This window comes from Pinus tabuliformis, chromosome 6, assembly GCF_031772625.1.
Source record: "Pinus tabuliformis cultivar Carrire ecotype Pingquan chromosome 6, CPIR1, whole genome shotgun sequence".
Classification (NCBI taxonomy): Eukaryota; Viridiplantae; Streptophyta; class Pinopsida; order Pinales; family Pinaceae; genus Pinus; species Pinus tabuliformis.
In genome coordinates this window covers 1,040,206,944-1,040,223,939 of record NC_142292.1, presented here as the reverse complement: position 1 = coordinate 1,040,223,939, position 16,996 = coordinate 1,040,206,944, and the positions used below count along the sequence as shown (strand labels likewise).

Below are 16,996 nucleotides of genomic sequence, written 5' to 3'. Positions count from 1 at the left end.
TGTCAAGCTATTTAAAGAGTACAAGGACGTCTTTGCATGGACATATGGCGACTTAAAAACCTTTGATACTAGCGTTATGCAACATATAATTCCTTTGGAAAAGGAGGCTAAGCCCTACCAACAAAAGCTTCGTAAGATACATCCAAGCCTAGAACTGTTGGTTAAGAAAGAATTAAACAAAATGTTGGAAGCAAAAATTATTTTTCCGATCAGACACACCCGCTGGGTAGACAATCTTGTGCCAGTAAGAAAGAAAAATGGAGACATCAGGCTATGTATTGATTTTAGAAACCTGAACAAAGCATTGCAAAAGAATAACTATCCTGTCCCTTCTATGGAACACATTCTTCAGTGCGTTTCTGGGTGAAATGTTGTCCCTATTAGATGGGTTTTTAGGATATAATCAAGTGTTGGTATCTAATGACGATCAAGTTAAAAAAACCTTCAACACTAAATGGGGCAATTACACATGTCACAAAATGCCATTTGGACTTATTAATGTGGGTGCCAAATTTCGGAGAGCTATGGACATAAATTTCTGAGGGTTGATTAACAGATCGGTAGTGGTTTACATGGATGACATCACTATGTATTCATATCACAAAAGAGATCATATTTATCACCTGAAACAGATTTTCGAAAGATGCTGAAGATACGGAATATCATTGAATCCCAAGAAGAGTGTCTTCACAGTTACATAAGGGAAAATACTGGGTCATATCCTCTCTAAAGAAGGGATTGTTATTGATCCTGAAAGAATAGAGACCATCATGAGAATACAAACCCCTACAAATAAAATGGCAATGCAATCTTTCTTTGGGAAGATTAATTTCTTTAGGAAATTTGTCTCAAGTTTCGCAGAAATAGTGCATCCCATGCAACTAATGATGAAGAAAGATGTTGTGTATAAGTGGAGCGATGAAGCTAAGAAATCATTTCAGTGAATTAAGGAGGCCATCGTGGAAGCTCCTGTGTTGGCAAACCCCAATTTCAACAAGGAATTCTTCTTGTACACGTTTGCTTCTAATGTTTCATATGCCGCAATCCTCACTCAAAAAAATGATGACGGCAACGAAGTCCCTATTTCTTATATGAGCTCTAATCTTCAGGGAGCAGAACTGAACTACCCAGATGTGGAGAAACAAGGCTTTGCAATTTTTAAAGCCATAAAAAATTTCCGCCCTGATTTATTAAAGGCTAGGACTAAAGTAATCATTCCCTATCCTGCCATAAGAGCCCTCTTCATGCAGAAAGAAATGGGTGAACGAAGAGGGAATTGGATAACCGTACTTCGAGAATTCGACCTCGAGATTAAGCCGACGAAGATAGTTCGAGGGAAGGATTATGTAGGCTAGCTGTAGAAGCCTTGGTGGATAAAGAAGGGGCGTCTGAAGAACCAGAAGCGCAGAGCATGAAAAATGCACAAGTAGAAATCAGGGAGGAGCCCCTATGGATTAATGAGACATTGATGTATGAGCGCGAAATGTCGAAAGCCCTTTTGGATCCTGAGTCGTGGTATTACGACATACACTTTTATCTCACACGGGGGTCATGTCCTGAACACATGGATGCATCACAATGGAGAGCGCTCAGATTGAAATCTAATCAGTATCACTTGGTCAATGACACATTATACAGAAAAAATTATGATGGAATCTGGCTGAGGTGTTTGGAAAAGGATGATGCCGATCATGCCTTGAAAGAAATGCACAATGGCCCAGCAGGTGGTCACTATGACGGAGAGACCACTGCCCACAAAATATTAAGAGCCAGATATTATTGGCCACAGTGTTCAGAGACTTGCATGCCTATGCTCAGAAATGCAAGGTATGTCAAACTGTCGTAGGACGAGAAAGGAAGCCAGCCGTTCCCCTCAAGCCCGTTATGATCTATCGCCTGTTCCAGCAAGGGGGCCTAGTTGTCATAGGTGAGATCACTCTGAATCCTCACAACAGCATAAGTATACACACATGACAACTGACTACTTCACCAGATGGACCGAAGCCATCCCGCTTCGGAAGGTAAACGAAGACGAGGTAATATCATTTATTGAGAAATTCATTATCAGCAGGTTTGGCATCCCTGAGGCTATTATATTTGAAAATGCTTCTTACTTTTCATCCCTGAAATTGACTAAATTTGCTATCGATAAATCAATTCACATAAGGTATGCATCAAACTATTACCCCCATGTAAATGGAGTTGTAAAGTCCTCAAACAAAAACCTCATCCGCATAATTCGTAAATCTGTCGCCGAAAACCAGAGGAATTGGCACAACGCTCTAACAAATTCCCTTTGGGCCGATAGGGTCACCCCAAAAGTGGCCTTAGGAAACTCCCCATACTTCCTCATCTATGGATAGGAAGTGATCTTGCCTCCCAACATTACCCTTCCCTCTTTATAGCTCTCCCAAGCTTCGCGAGGGACTCCTTCAACCTTACCTCAAAAAAGGATCAACCAACTGGTGAGGTTGGAGGAATTGAGAGATAAAGCCAGAAATAAATTTAGAAATCACCAAATGATTGTAAAGAGATGGTTTGACCGTCATCTGGCAGGAGATAAAGATTACCAAGTAGGAGAGCTAGTCTTGAAATGGGACAAGCTAAATGAGCCAAAAGGTAAGCACGTGAAATTCCAACACTTATGGCTGGGCCCATTCCAAGTTGAGGAGAAAATTGGTCAGGTAACTTACAGATTGAAAACTTTACAGGGAGAAACTGAAAAAATCCCTGTTAATGGCCATCATCTTAAGAGATACTTCCAGTAGCCACCCCATGGTGGTTACCTCATGAGTAGGTTAGAATTTATTTTATTTTGTTGTTAGCTTAGTTATATTTTCGTCCCTTCCATTCTTGTTTTTTCGCAAAGTTTATTTTCTTTCTGTTTTGAATTTCATCCCTTTTAGCCAACTAATTTCAGTCCTCCGATTTCATTCTCACCTTTTATGACTCTCTTTAGATTGCCCTCATTCTCCACCTTTAGCTTTTACCTTGCAAATCAAGCGAACTTCAATGAACCTATGAGAACTGGAAAATTAGTGGTGGATTTTAAATTGAAGCCACTCATTAGCATCTGTTGGGAACTAGGTAGGATCTATTGATAACCTGGATACCTGGAGCATGTAGGGGCATATTTATAAAATGAAAAATGTGTAACCACAATTGGACTAGCATGGCGGAATGCTGCATTTTTTAAATCCCACTCAGACCTAGCCTATACTTGCTTGTAAGGTTTGCAGTCATTCTCCATTGGTCCCATCCACCACACTAAGTTTTCCAATACCTGTCATCTACAAGTAAACCTCCTTTCATGGGCTAAACTCACTGTCATATACCCTGTGGCAAATCCAATTGTGCTCTAGCCCTTGTGCCTGAAACTTGAAGGACTTATTTAAAAGAAAATGAAATGTCGAGTCCTTGTGCCAATCTGGAAGGACAGTTTGTTTGGGAAGCCGGTCAAAATAGGGACTATTGTTGGACTCAGAGTACCGGCTGACATAGAAAACCCAACCTTGCTTAAGCGGTTTAAAAATATGGCATGATCCATGACTGCGCCCCATTCAATCACACGAAATTATAGCACTAAAATTCTTACATAAAGTGTAGATAAATATATCTACATCAAGATTGATGAGCAATAAAGAGCTGAGGTACACACCTAAACAGGTATTCGTAGACCAGTGATGGCCTCGAAAGGATTTTTGAAAGTAGAAAACAGGTAAAGGGGGATCAATAAATCCCATAATACTACCAATGGAGAATGCCTGTCAAAACCCTATTAGTAAGTTGAAGTTATTTGTATTTATCCCACCTGAAGCAATTAATGTTGAAGTGGAACCCATGCCTGTCCATCTATACAGTTTTCATTTCAAGTTTATCTTCACACCCTGATGTTCTATTGATCCAAGGTTTATTTGGAAACATAGATCACTGGTTCGCCCAACGGTTCGACATTTGTTGTGGCCACAACCACCACCCTATTAAAACCTACTCTAGTAGCAAATTTGAATGGCCCCCTAGAAGTTTGATCTTTCACTTCTCTGAATGATCTGTTTTATCTCAGGGATTCTAACTCTTTGTCGAGTCAAATCTTCAATTCTTAATGGTTAGGCCCCCCTTAACAAATCTCTGACGCATGATTCATCTATAACCATTTCTATCCCTTCATTCATATCCTTCATCGGGACCTTTTCAATCCTCATAAACCTTCACCAACCCCCCACTCTCTACTATGGTTGTTTTGGGATCCAACCTGCAAAACCTTCTATCACATCCTTATTTTTATCTTAACACTTTTGCAACGGAAACACTCTGCAAACATCCTTAACTTACCCTTTCCGTGCCTTTTCAGTCTTTACACATTTCCCTATGCCTGCCTTTATCGCTATCGCAATATCGCAATTTCCACAGTCACACTACGCATTCCCCTCTTGCATCCGATATGCAATGACTTTTCAGACTCCAAATACAATTAATCGCATCCATATATATATCGAATCCACCACTACATTGCTTATTGCAATCAGTGGGGTCCATGGCATATACATAAAGCCCAATGTGATTAGCATACCCACCATGATTATTAAACACAACACATATATTTATCGAGTCCGCCTCCCCAATCAAAAATCGCGATCAACGGAACCCGAGGTTCATACACAAGGTGCTCCCTGATATGGCAGACTCACCGATATTATTAAACGCATCATATACATTTTCGAGTCAGCGGCCCAATCACAAGTCACAATCGGCGGAGTTAGGGCTTATATATAAAACACAATGGGATATGGTGGACCCACCGGCATTATTAACCATGGCACATATATATTTTGGGTCCGGCCTATAACAAGGCGCAATCGGCAGAGCCCAAGGCTTAAACACAAGGTGTGACTCGATGGGTGAACCTGATGATAACTTTAGACATGGGTGCATAATATTTCAGGTCCGGCCTTATGGGCAGCGGCAGGTTTTCTCGTGTATTCCCATGTATTGCCATAATATGTTGTGGTTGGGGTTTTCAAAGGGAAATCTTATGTGGTAGATCCGAAGGGATTATGAACCACAACACATATATATTTCGGGTCCACTTTCCCCTATCTCTAATCACAATCGGCAGTCGGCAAAAGTGAAGCCCATGCAATATGTGAAGGGGTGATATGGTGGATCTGGCAATAATTATACGCCCGGGTATATATTATTTGAAGTCCAACCTTATGGATTAGCCAAGGTTTTCCCGTGTTTTCTTGTGTATTGCGATAAAAGGCTATGGTCCAGGTTTTCAAGGCAAAATCCTGTAAAGTGAATGGTCCGCTTTTGATGCATTGATTAAGCAATCCTTGAGTAAAAATGAATAATATGGGCAAAGGAAATACATGTCACAGCAAGTTCGGTGGGTTGATAATCATAGTTGCTTTGCGTTGTAAGATTAAATAGAAATTGTGGCTAAATGCAAGGTTTGTTTGTGAGCATGTTTGTCATATTTCTCATATGAATTATTTCTGCAGGCGATTTCGAGTGGACCTAGTAACAGATAAAGGCGAATTATATCAAGATGACACCTCTTCACCACTGGTGTCGATACTGAAAAGGCATGTTCTACAGAAAGGGATATGAACCACCATAGTGCATAATGGAGGCACGCTCCATGTCAAGAGGAAGCACAACGTTGATACATCAAGATGTTATTACCCCCAAACAAACCTTCAATCATGCTAGATGGGGAATGATGAGCGTGGTGTCTTAAGTTTCCTTTAGGAAATGATAGGGGATAACGTCAGCTCAATACAGGCGCAAAGGGATGACACACAGTGATTCTCTTTTAATCAACATCCATTCATTTCCCCAAAAAAGGAAGCATCGCAACAGATATACCTTCTACGTGTCAGTAGTGACACCGACTGTTCTACGTCTATGTATTCTAATTTGTATATTGAAAAGAACAGGGGGGATGCGAAAAGTTAAGGGAAGACTGAGAGTCATTTCCAGCAGCATAAGTATTACCTCCGGAGAGGAGAGGAGGACTTTTTTTTGGGCAAAACAGCTTTTGATTTATTGTGAATAAAGAAGACTGTTTGGGTCAAGAAGGAGCCTGTTGTTTCAGATTCATTTCCTCTTCTTTCATGTGTTTAGAATCAATGTGTTGTTGCTGGCATAAAGATAAATGCTTTTTGCTTTGCGCATATTGATAACATACAGTTCATGGTTATTTATGGTTATTCAAATATAATTCAATAGCATGGTTAAGTCATGAAAGGTTGATGATTCGAAACTTTGTTAAACATCAGTTGCAAGTGTTATTTGTATGGAAAGGAATGTGTATTCCTGTATAAGTAATTAGATTGCAATTAGGATTTAATACATCCTTGTTCTTATGTGAACCAGTAATTGTTTGTTTGAACTTGGAATCTATATATGATGTTTAACCTCTTTTTGTTATGCTCCTACGTGATAGATTAGGATAGTTAGGATTAGCTTAAGTAGTGTAGATAATATTTGATACATATAGGTTAGCTGTTTCTTTTGTTGATTTAATTGAAGTCTTCCTCCAAGAAGCAATATTTAAACACCTATAACAGTTTACGGGATCCTTTAAAACCCGTTGGAACTAGGCATTCCAAATGAAAGCAGATCTAATTGGGTTTTGCAATCGGGTTAGTTCCCCTTGTTGGCATAGTGAACATTTTCCATGTCAACAAGTGCCAAAAACCTTTGGTGTGTTACTATAACCCCTATTCAGAGAAGTCTTGAGGATATGAATGGTCTTCTAATATTTATAAGAGCCGAACCATTTGATGGTCACAAATGCTGAAATGAAGTTAATAAGAATTCGTATGAGAGAGGCAGTATTGGATCCATACAATTCACACATGATATTTTCCGACATCTCATGTAGCATTCAACTAAGATACAAGTGTCAGATGAATTTGAATCTACCTCCTTAAGAGGAGCATTTGACATTGTCAATGTTTTCTCCAATTGAAGCCCAATTTTATAGATGTCAACATGGAAGTTGTGTAGTTAATGCTCTAGAATTCATTGCAAAATGCAAGGATGATATTTGCAAGAAGTCAAAGTAGTGCAATGAAAAATCACATCTTATATGTTATGAATCTTCCTATGATTCACGCCTTTCTCATGGATAAGCCGAAAAATTATTGACATCATTGCTAAAACTCCGTCAATCTTGCTGCCACCCTCAAGTGGGAAGCTCTAGGTTGCGATCTTTACAACAAACTCTTATGACCATGGAAGAGATTTTGAAAGTTTTGATTGGAAAGGCTAAGACTGAAGGGGAAGAAGCTCTCAAAAAATGTGTTTTTGCATTGAATGGATTGGCTGCTTTGGCTATAATAGAAAGTGATCTCTCACGTGCAGTTTCATTATACAGAGAAGCTTCAACATTATCAGAAAAAATTTGGAATAATTTTGACTTGATCCTCTGCTAAATATTCACATTCTCCATAATTTGGCTTAAATAAATGATGCATTTTTAAGTTCTAGCACAAATAGGAATTCTAAAGGAGAGAAAATTGTCAATGGCTCAAAGAAAGTGGATGGAAAATTATTTGAGGGTTTCATGAAACAAAAAACAATGCTGGAAAGTGGTGATAATAGTTGTACTAGAACTTTGAAAAAATAAATTACAACTCCATACTCATGCTCAATAGAAGACCCAATGGCTATGGATTCATGCTTTAATTCTGATCTTCAACAACAATGTGAATGCATCAAGGAGAAGTACATTTTATAGTTTATTACAAAGCTTCATATACCTCGCAATGAATTTAGAAGTTCTTATAGCCAAGTGATAGATGCAAGGAATGATTGCCAACTTGTAGGAGGATAAAATTGGTGGTTTGATGCCTTGGAGAACTTAAGAAAAGCTTTAGTTGATTGCCTTTTGGTTGTTGATAAGATGATGGACAACCATAATGATGCTGATATTGAGCATGTTCGAAGCTACTCAAATTGCCAAACAACTAATGGTGTTTCCATGTGGACATCTATTATGTTGCAATTGCATGTTTTCACTAGTGAAGATGTCATCTCCTTTACCTGCAATATCACAACGTAAGCGTATTATGTGTCCTACATGCAGGCATTGTACAGATTTTGGAAACACTGCTTATATGGATGATGGCCATGGAAGAAATCGTATTGAGAAACAATTAATATATTCCAAGATGGTGATCAATCTGAGTTAACGATTTTTGTATGGGGTTCATTTGATACAAATATGGAAGTAGTCACAAGGTGTATTCTGTGGATTAAATCTTTTGATCCAAAAGAAAAAATTCTAGCTTTTGCATTTTGGAAGGATGTTCTGGATGTGCTGGAACATTCATTGCATGTGATTGCGATAAAATATGTCACAATGAAAGGGGAAAGCAATTCAGACATTGCAATAAGGAAATTCAAAGGGACAGATGAGGAAGGCAAACAATCTATAAGGAAAAGAAAGGAGTAGTGGGTTGAACCAAAAGTTTTGTTGCTATTTTTTCGACATGGTGCAAATGGTATTAATCCTTTGGAGGCTCACCATGTGATTTTGTTTGAACCACTCCTAAATTTTGCTATAGAAACCCACGAAATTAACCGAGTACATAGAATTGGCCAACAAAATGCAACTTTTGTTCATCGTTTCATTGTGAAGGAGATTGTTGAAGAGAGAAAGAAGTCAATAGCCAAGAATGATCAATTGTCCAAAATCTTGTGTCCAGATCCAATGGCACCTCGGTAGCACAACTTGCACAGAGTTTATGACAAAGCATGCTCTCGTAAGTGGATTCATTAAAAGTACCCATCAAATGATCAAGGGACCAGATCAATTACGGGAGCACCCTCCTTGACTTTCATAAACTACTATGAGTGGTCCCGTGGGGAATATCAGATTTTTGAAGGTTGTATGTAGTTTTGTCAATATATACATAGGTAGGAAAATGGGACCCACACTCCAGATCTTCAATTACAACTAGATTTTATGTGACTTTTGACCAAGCATGGGCTTATGACTGCTTCATTAAAAGTTTGTTGGGACCCGAAATGTATTGGTATTTCTCATCTGACTTGTAAGGGAGGCAGGCTTATTATTTTTAAAGGTTTTTGTTTAATACATATATATAGAATGTTAAAACTACCATTTTGTAATTTAAATTATTTCAAAAAAAAATTACAACAAGAGAAATAGTTCCTGAAACTGTTTCAAGAAGCAGTTAGTACAATTAGGTTGGGATGTAGAAATAAAAGCTCAGGAATTAGATTTTGAGGGGGTTCGGAGTTTAGTGTTCATGACTGAGTATTGTAATCCAAAATATTTTTGAAGCCTGAGTAATATATTGCAGTTTGATTCCAGCATTGGGAAGTTTTAGTGATTGTATTTCTCTTGAGTTTCAGCATTCAAATCTATGTATTTTCCTCTCTTGGATAATGTAAGATGCAGCTGGCAATTTGGCTTATTTTTTAATGAATTTACATAATTGTACTAATGATAATTAATCTTGAAGCCCTTAATGGGCGCTCCACATCTAGGAGCCTCATTCATATTTTCTCAACCTTACATTATTCTTTCTACAAATTTAAAGCAAAAATTCTTAATTGCCTATGCAAAAAATTTGTCTGTTCCATTTTCTGCTCTACACCTCTACCCTGAAACTCTCATAGCCTCTTTGGCCATTCTGCTTTGGAAGGCTAGGGTTTCAAACTAGAATTTTTGGTTACAAGCCTTCATGGCCTCTACTTCTAGCCATTAATTTTAATCTTTTTATCCAATCTCAAAATGTCTCAGGCACTAGTTCCCCCCACATCTAGGAACTGTCTCCTAAGGTACAACAATTTTTGGTGTCGTTGTTGGGGAATAAAGACATGAAGTTACTTTTCCTTTGGGTTTTATAAATTTTTAAGTTGATTCTTGAGGGTGACAAGTCTCAATAGTTGGATATATATTTTCACACATGATCTTCACTTTGGGGTTTCATTTTCTGGGTTTTCAAGATGGAAATCTCTGCATTCTATTTTTACAAGTTTATTCCAACAAATGAGAAATTAATTGAATTGTAGACAAACCCTAAAATGTCGTACTCTATATATTTTTTTGGTTCACCTATTTATGATTCTTATTTTTCAGATGAGGGTTTTGATTCCTCGGCAGATTCTCCAATTTATGACACCTCTAGTTCAGAAGATGAAGATTTTGTTGTAGATTTCCAAGAAGATTGGCTTGTTGGAAAATGGAAAGGAAATATTTTTCAAAAACCTTTTCAAGAAGATCCCAGAGGTGAAAAGTTGAAGAATGTTTGTGGCTACCCTAATCAAGAATATATTGGCCATCAGACTTTTCAATAATATGAGGAAGCTGCAATTTTCGCTCATCAGTTTTATGACCCAGTAGCTGACTACATGATAGCATTATTTGGTCAGCAACAGATGTTATTTCTGGGGTATGTATCAATTTTCATGTCTGAGGATTTTTCATGGTGCGTACATGTTTCAATTTTTGAATTCCAAGAGTATGGAGGTATTAGGTCAAACACCTAGATGTTGGGATGGTGCCATTGGAAGGTGGATTTCACCTAAAGAAGTTTAGCCATATATGAAGCTAGGACTTGTACATAAATAACCTCAAGCCTAGAGAATTTTATTTCCAGTCGCAATTCTTCAGTTCAGTTTTTAGTTAGTAAATAAAGGTGGTAGTCCCAATTAGAAACAAGTTTGGCGGGGTTTTAGTTTTCAAGAATGTGAGACTGCAATTTTCATATTTCAAGGTTTTCATAATTTTAGACTCTATGCCCAACTAAGGCTACTAATCTACGGTTCTTAGCACTTTCCAGGTAAAGTGTTGTCCCCAGTTGGAACCTGATGTTGTAGCTCATTTTGACACAACTAAAATATTAAATATCTTCAACAGAAAAATCCAACACCAATATTGCAACAATGGCAAAGCGAAATTTCTCATCATACTAAAAGGGGATCTTTAAAGGTTAGAGTGTATAAAGGTGTTAAATATATTTCAAGTGAATCCACTTTAGACACCATGGGTACTAGTCTAAATGAATTGGCAGATGTAGACATTGTCTTAAGACCATACGATACACTGAAATCTGATCTTTCACATGAATTTTATTATGGTGATCAACGATCAATGAGATTTCGAAAGAGGTACCCAATTGTTCCAACACCTTTGACAAGGATACATTGGTGGCGACTCTTTTTGGATGCAACACATATGGTTTAGAATAATGCAACTGCAACAATAGAAATGGAAATGTGTTTGAGTTCCAAAAACATTTGGTGTGTTACTAGAACCCCCATTCAGAGAAGTATCGAGGATATGTATGGTCTTCTATGATTTCTGAGAGCTGAACCATTTGATGATCGCAGATGGTGGAATGTAGTTGTTAAGAATCCATATGAGAGAGGCAATACTGGAGAAATACAATTCACACATGATATTTTTCGACATCTCATGTCGCGTTCAACTAATATACAGGTGTCAGATGAATTGAATCTACCTCCTCAAGAAGAGCGTTTGAGATTGTTAACATTTTCTCCAATTGAAGCCCAGTTTTATAGATGACAACATGAAATTTGTGCAGTTAATGCTTGATAATTCATTGCAAAATGGAAATATGCTATTTGCGAGAAGTCAAATTAGTGCAATAAAAGATTGCATCTTATAGGTTATGAATCTTCCTATGATTCACGCCTTTCTCATGGAGAATCTGCAAAATTATTGACATCATTGCTAAAACTCTGTCAAGCTTGTTGCCACCCTCAAGTGGGAAGCTCTAGGTTGTGATCTTTACAACAAACTTCTGTGACCATGGAGAGATTTTGCAGGTTTTGATTGGAAAGGCTAATATTGAATGGGAATAATCTCTCAGAAAATGTTTTGTTGCATTGAATGGATTAGCTTCTTTAGCTATAATAGAAAGTTATCTCTCATGTGCAGTATCATTATACAAGGAAGCTTCAACATTATCAGAAGAAAATTTGGAATACTTTCGACTTGATCCTCTGCTAAATCTTCACATTCTCCATAATTTGGCTGAAATAAATGATGCAGTTTTAAGTTCTAGCACAAATGGGAATTCTAAAGGAGAGAAAATTGTCAATGGGTCAAATAAAGTGGATGGGAAATTATTTGAGGGTTTCATGAAAAAGTAGAGAATGTTGGAAAGTGGTGATAATAGCTCTACTATAAATTTGAAAAAATAAATTGCAATTCCAAACTCATGCTCAATAGAAGACCCAATGGCCATGAATTCATGCTTTAATTATGATATTCAACAACAATATGAATGCATCAAGGAGAAGTACATGTTACAGTTTATTACAAAGCTTGCTACATCTCGCAATGAATTTAGAAGTTCTTTCAACCATGTTATAGATGAAAGGAATGATTTCCAACTTGTGGGAGGAGAAAATTGGTGGTTCGATGCCTTGGAGAACTTAAGAACTTTGGTGACATGGGTTTCATTTAATTCCTTTCTCTTCTTGTTTTCCTTCTTGAGTTTAGGACAATTCCTTTTGAAATTCCCATATTCATTCCATTCATAACATTGAATCTTAGACATGTAATTACCTTAGATCATTGAATGGGTTAGTTTCCTTCTTTCCATAAATACTTGATACAAAGTTTCCCCATTCATAAAGTAGTACATTGAGTATTAGGGTGGTCATATATGGATTAGGCATTACTTCTCCTAGCTCTTGTAGTTTATCTCTTATTTGAGATAGCCTCATAAGTTATGAGGCTACCCCTTCTTCCTTTGATACCTTCATCTTGTATAGTTTGGTTCTTAATGATATCATTCTCCTACAGTGCTTACAGAGAACAATTCTACTAGTTTTTCATAGATCTCTTTCGATGTCTTCCATTTTTCTAGATAAGGGATGAGAGAATCCTTGATTGACTCAATAAGGATTATTTGAGCCCTTATTTCTCCTTTCATTTACTTTGATATTTCTTGAGATATCTCTTGATGAGTTTTTGTGATTGATCTTGTGACATATTCACTAACTTCATTTTTTATGAGGATAAAATCTATTCTCTTCTTCCATGTAAGGTAATTTGATGACCCAAACAGTTTGTTGTTCTCCTTGGAGAAATAAGTCATTGTATATTGAGACATAAAATATATAATACTTACTTGTCAATTGAATATGATCCTTTGATGATGATATCTTCAACTAGATTCCTTCTTGATTCTATTGACTTCCACTGTTTCTTTGACAATTGAATATGCCTCCTTGATGATGATTGCTTGATGAAATTCTTCAAGGATGTTTGAGATGTGTTGTTTTCTTCCAAGAGAAGGAGATTTACTTAATTCCTTGGATGATGGAGTGTTCTTCTTGCTTCCTTTGGATGTATCGTGGAATTCTTCCAAGAATATGTGTAGAGTCTTTTGAGTGGAGGTGGGGTCCTTGAGTTCTTCTTATTCTTCAAAAGTTGTTCTTCCTAGATGATATGGTCCTTGTGATGAGATGGATAGTCCTCCCTGAAGCTTTGATTTCCTTGATGTTATTTCGTGTGCTAGGCCCTTATATATCCTTCTTCCATTGGATTATCTTTGAGCAACCTCTTCTTTTTGTTGTCACCTTTGCTTTGATACCATGTTGAGAAATCTAGGGTAGCTAGATTAGGGTGATTTATCTTACTTTGATAACTTCTTGTGATGTTCGTTTACTTAACTTGATGTAATTGTAATTAGCTTCTTTTTTTCACTTGATTATTATTGTGTTATTATCATCAAACAAATACCAAACTAAGGAGATCAATGAGACAAGGGGACATAAAATGTAGACTACTAGTAAGGGCCAAAACCTCTCCTCTTGAGATGAAACCCACAAGAATTCTTCTCTTCTTATAGAATCTTCAAATGACTAATTCCAAGACCTAAGACCCTTGAAAAATACTCCTATAAGGCCAAGTCAACATCTCTTGAGATGCACTTTCTTCTTCTCATAGTTAACCAAGTCAACTTACTTCAAAACTACTTCAACTTCACAAATTTGGACCTACAATTTCTTGACTACAATTTTGGCCTAGCTACATAAACCCCAACTTCACACGTGTGAGGAATGATGGTGAGTTTGATACCCTTCTTCCTTCACTTGGTGTGTTACTCTTTCCTTTATGATTAAGTCTTCAATATTTATGCTTTTTGACACTAAATTTAGCTCCTTGATGTGATTGCAATTTTGGTCTTTCTGCAACTCAATGTTGCCATAATTATTTTCACATGTATGCAAGATTCAACCCTAAAATAATCCTCCAAAACTTTGATTTATCTTCCCTCCTGTTCTACTCTTCTTTGCTAGCTAGAAGGCTTATTTTCTTGTACTTCAATGAACTTGCTTGGATGTTATCTTAATGAGGTTGATTTCTTCCTTATATATATGCTTTTTTGTGATGTTCAAACAACGCTAATTAGGTTGACTCATCACTTGTAGGCGGACTTGTTGACTACTAGGCAAACTTGATCTTGGAGGGTCTTTAGACATGACTTTGTCTCAACTAAATACTTTTGACTTGATAAAAAATGTCGAATAGGGTATTTTAAATATTACAATGATTCTTTGACTCCTATACTTTATGACAAAGTCCTAGAAGCGCACAATGGGTGCTTGAACTATGAAAAAATTAACCTTGACCATGAAACCCATGCTACAAATAATAATAATAATATTTTTTTATTTTATTTTTACAATATACAAGAATCAAGAGTACATTTCATATTTATGAAGACTAAACCTAGTTACATACTTCAACAACAATGAGGTTATCCAATGAGATTCCATGTTTTTGAGGAATCCAATGAAGAATTTGGAATTAATATTGTTAATTATTTCTATTATCATGTGATTATGGAATTCATGTGCCTATGCTTGTATTATGTTTATGACTAGAAAATACTAATTGTGATGTCAGTAGGCATACTAATTACGAAATAGAATCCTTGGTCAAAATATTCGACATATATGCCACTAAGTGTTGTGCCTTGGGGTTGATAAACCACTTAAAAAGCTGGTTGGGTCCATGGGAAATAATGGACAGTGAAATGGAAGCCATGAAAATAGCACAAAGGAGGTTCTCTAAACCTTGAACTTACTTGATATATGAATATGTGTTATATTCATGAACATGATTGATTACTGAAGTTATGTTAAGCCATTGTGATTGACAAGTTCTCATTAGGGATCATTCTTATGGGAGAACAATGGTATAGCTGGCATGAAAATATTCTTAGACGTTGCATGAGGAATCAATTGGGAAAGATGTAGCCCTGGCTAATTTATGATTTTGATATCATGTGATTATAATTATGCCCATGTTTATGCTATGAACAGGGAATGCTAAAGGATACATCAATAAAATGAAAGCAATGTGATTTGTGGCATGTTGGGACAAGCATGTATAAAGGGGGAAACCACAGACTTGATATTTGGATTGTGGATGCATGCAGTAATACGTGAGAGGAACATTAGAGGCAGGGTTGCTTGGTGTTTTTGGACAACGTGGTCTCTGGATGCATGCAGTAAGGCATGGGAAAGACATTAGAGACAAGGTTTCCTTGTAGAGACAATGTGGTCTCTGGATGTGCAATACAATTGTGTACATGTTGTACTGTGCCATGTGTATTCATTGTGTTGTAACATGTGTATTCGTTGTGTTGTATCATGTGCATATATAAATGTGTTGTGTTGTACATTGCGTATATGTGCATTTTATGTGTAATGTGTTGGGATAGGTAGGTGTGGGACTGTTTGGGCCCATGTGATATGTAAAAGAATTGATTGAGGGTGGAGGTGTTAGCTTCTGAATCCCCTTGTTGTTGATTGAGGGTGGAGGTGTAAGCCTTTGGACTCCCTTGTTATTGATTTAGGGTGGAGGGTTCAGCCTCTGGATTCCCTTGTTGTCGATTGAGGGTGGAGGTGAAAGCCTATGAATTCCCTTGTTGTTGATTGAGGATGGAAGTGTGAGCCTATGGATTCCCTTGTTGCTGATTGAGGGTGGAGGTGAAAGCCTCTTGATTCCATTGTTGTTGATTGAGGGTGGAGGTGAAAGCCTTTGTATTCCCTTGTTGCTGATTGAGGGCAGACGTGTAAGCCTCTCGATTCCCTTGTTGTTGATTAAAGGTGGATGTATGAGCCTTTAGATTCCCTTGTTTTGGAAAAGGGTGGGGGTGTGATACCTTTGGAATCCCTTGATAGACGGATGGCAATACAAGAGGTATAATTTAAATTGTTGCAATTTATTTATGGTGAATATCACGAGAAATTGTATGTCACGTTTCAAGGAAGCATGGGAACCTCTATTCTGGGTGAATGGAGTTGGTTGCAGGACAAACAAGTAACAAATTGAAGATATCAAGGTGCATAATAAAAGCACTAGGAAATTGGAAAGGAGCCATGAAAGTGGTTGATTCAATAAGTTTTTATGTTTAATTAGTTGCTAGAATTAGAACACCAAGGACGATGTTCCCCAAAGGGGTAGGGGTTTGCGATAAGCCCAAGTAGTTACATTTATGTATGCAATGTAAACATTATGATAAAATAAAATGGGTTGAGTAATGGGACACAAATTCCAAAGGGTTAAGGTGATTATTGCTGGAAATAATATTACTATGCAAAAAATCCAATGAAGAAAATGAGGAGACACACAAGAGGGATCAATGAGTACAATTTCTTTTATTTCTATTATAAATTTTCTTTTATGGAGTTTCAGAAGCTGAAAAATTACCCATAATGAGGGGAAATCCCACTGATATTGTGGTTAATATTTTAGAAATTGGTTCACAATATTTTAGGAATTATGATTCGAGGAAGATAAGCTTCCTAAAAGAATCTTTAAACATGTCATAATGGAATTTATGCCATAGATTATCTTTTTTTATGTTACAAAAGCTGAAAAATTGTCCACGTAGAGGGAAATCCCATTGATCATGTCGTAAAAATTTCATATATTGGGTTTCAATATTTTAGGAGATATGAG

General features: G+C 37.0%; 2 pseudogenes; both read left to right on the top strand.

Moving 5' to 3' along the window:
* Positions 1–7,474, top strand: part of LOC149262538 (uncharacterized) — a 47,441-nt pseudogene extending 39,967 nt beyond the window's left edge.
* Positions 7,475–7,931: 457 nt separating this feature from the next.
* On the top strand, positions 7,932–8,740 carry LOC149262537 (uncharacterized; annotated as a pseudogene).
* The last annotated feature ends 8,256 nt before the right edge of the window (positions 8,741–16,996 follow it).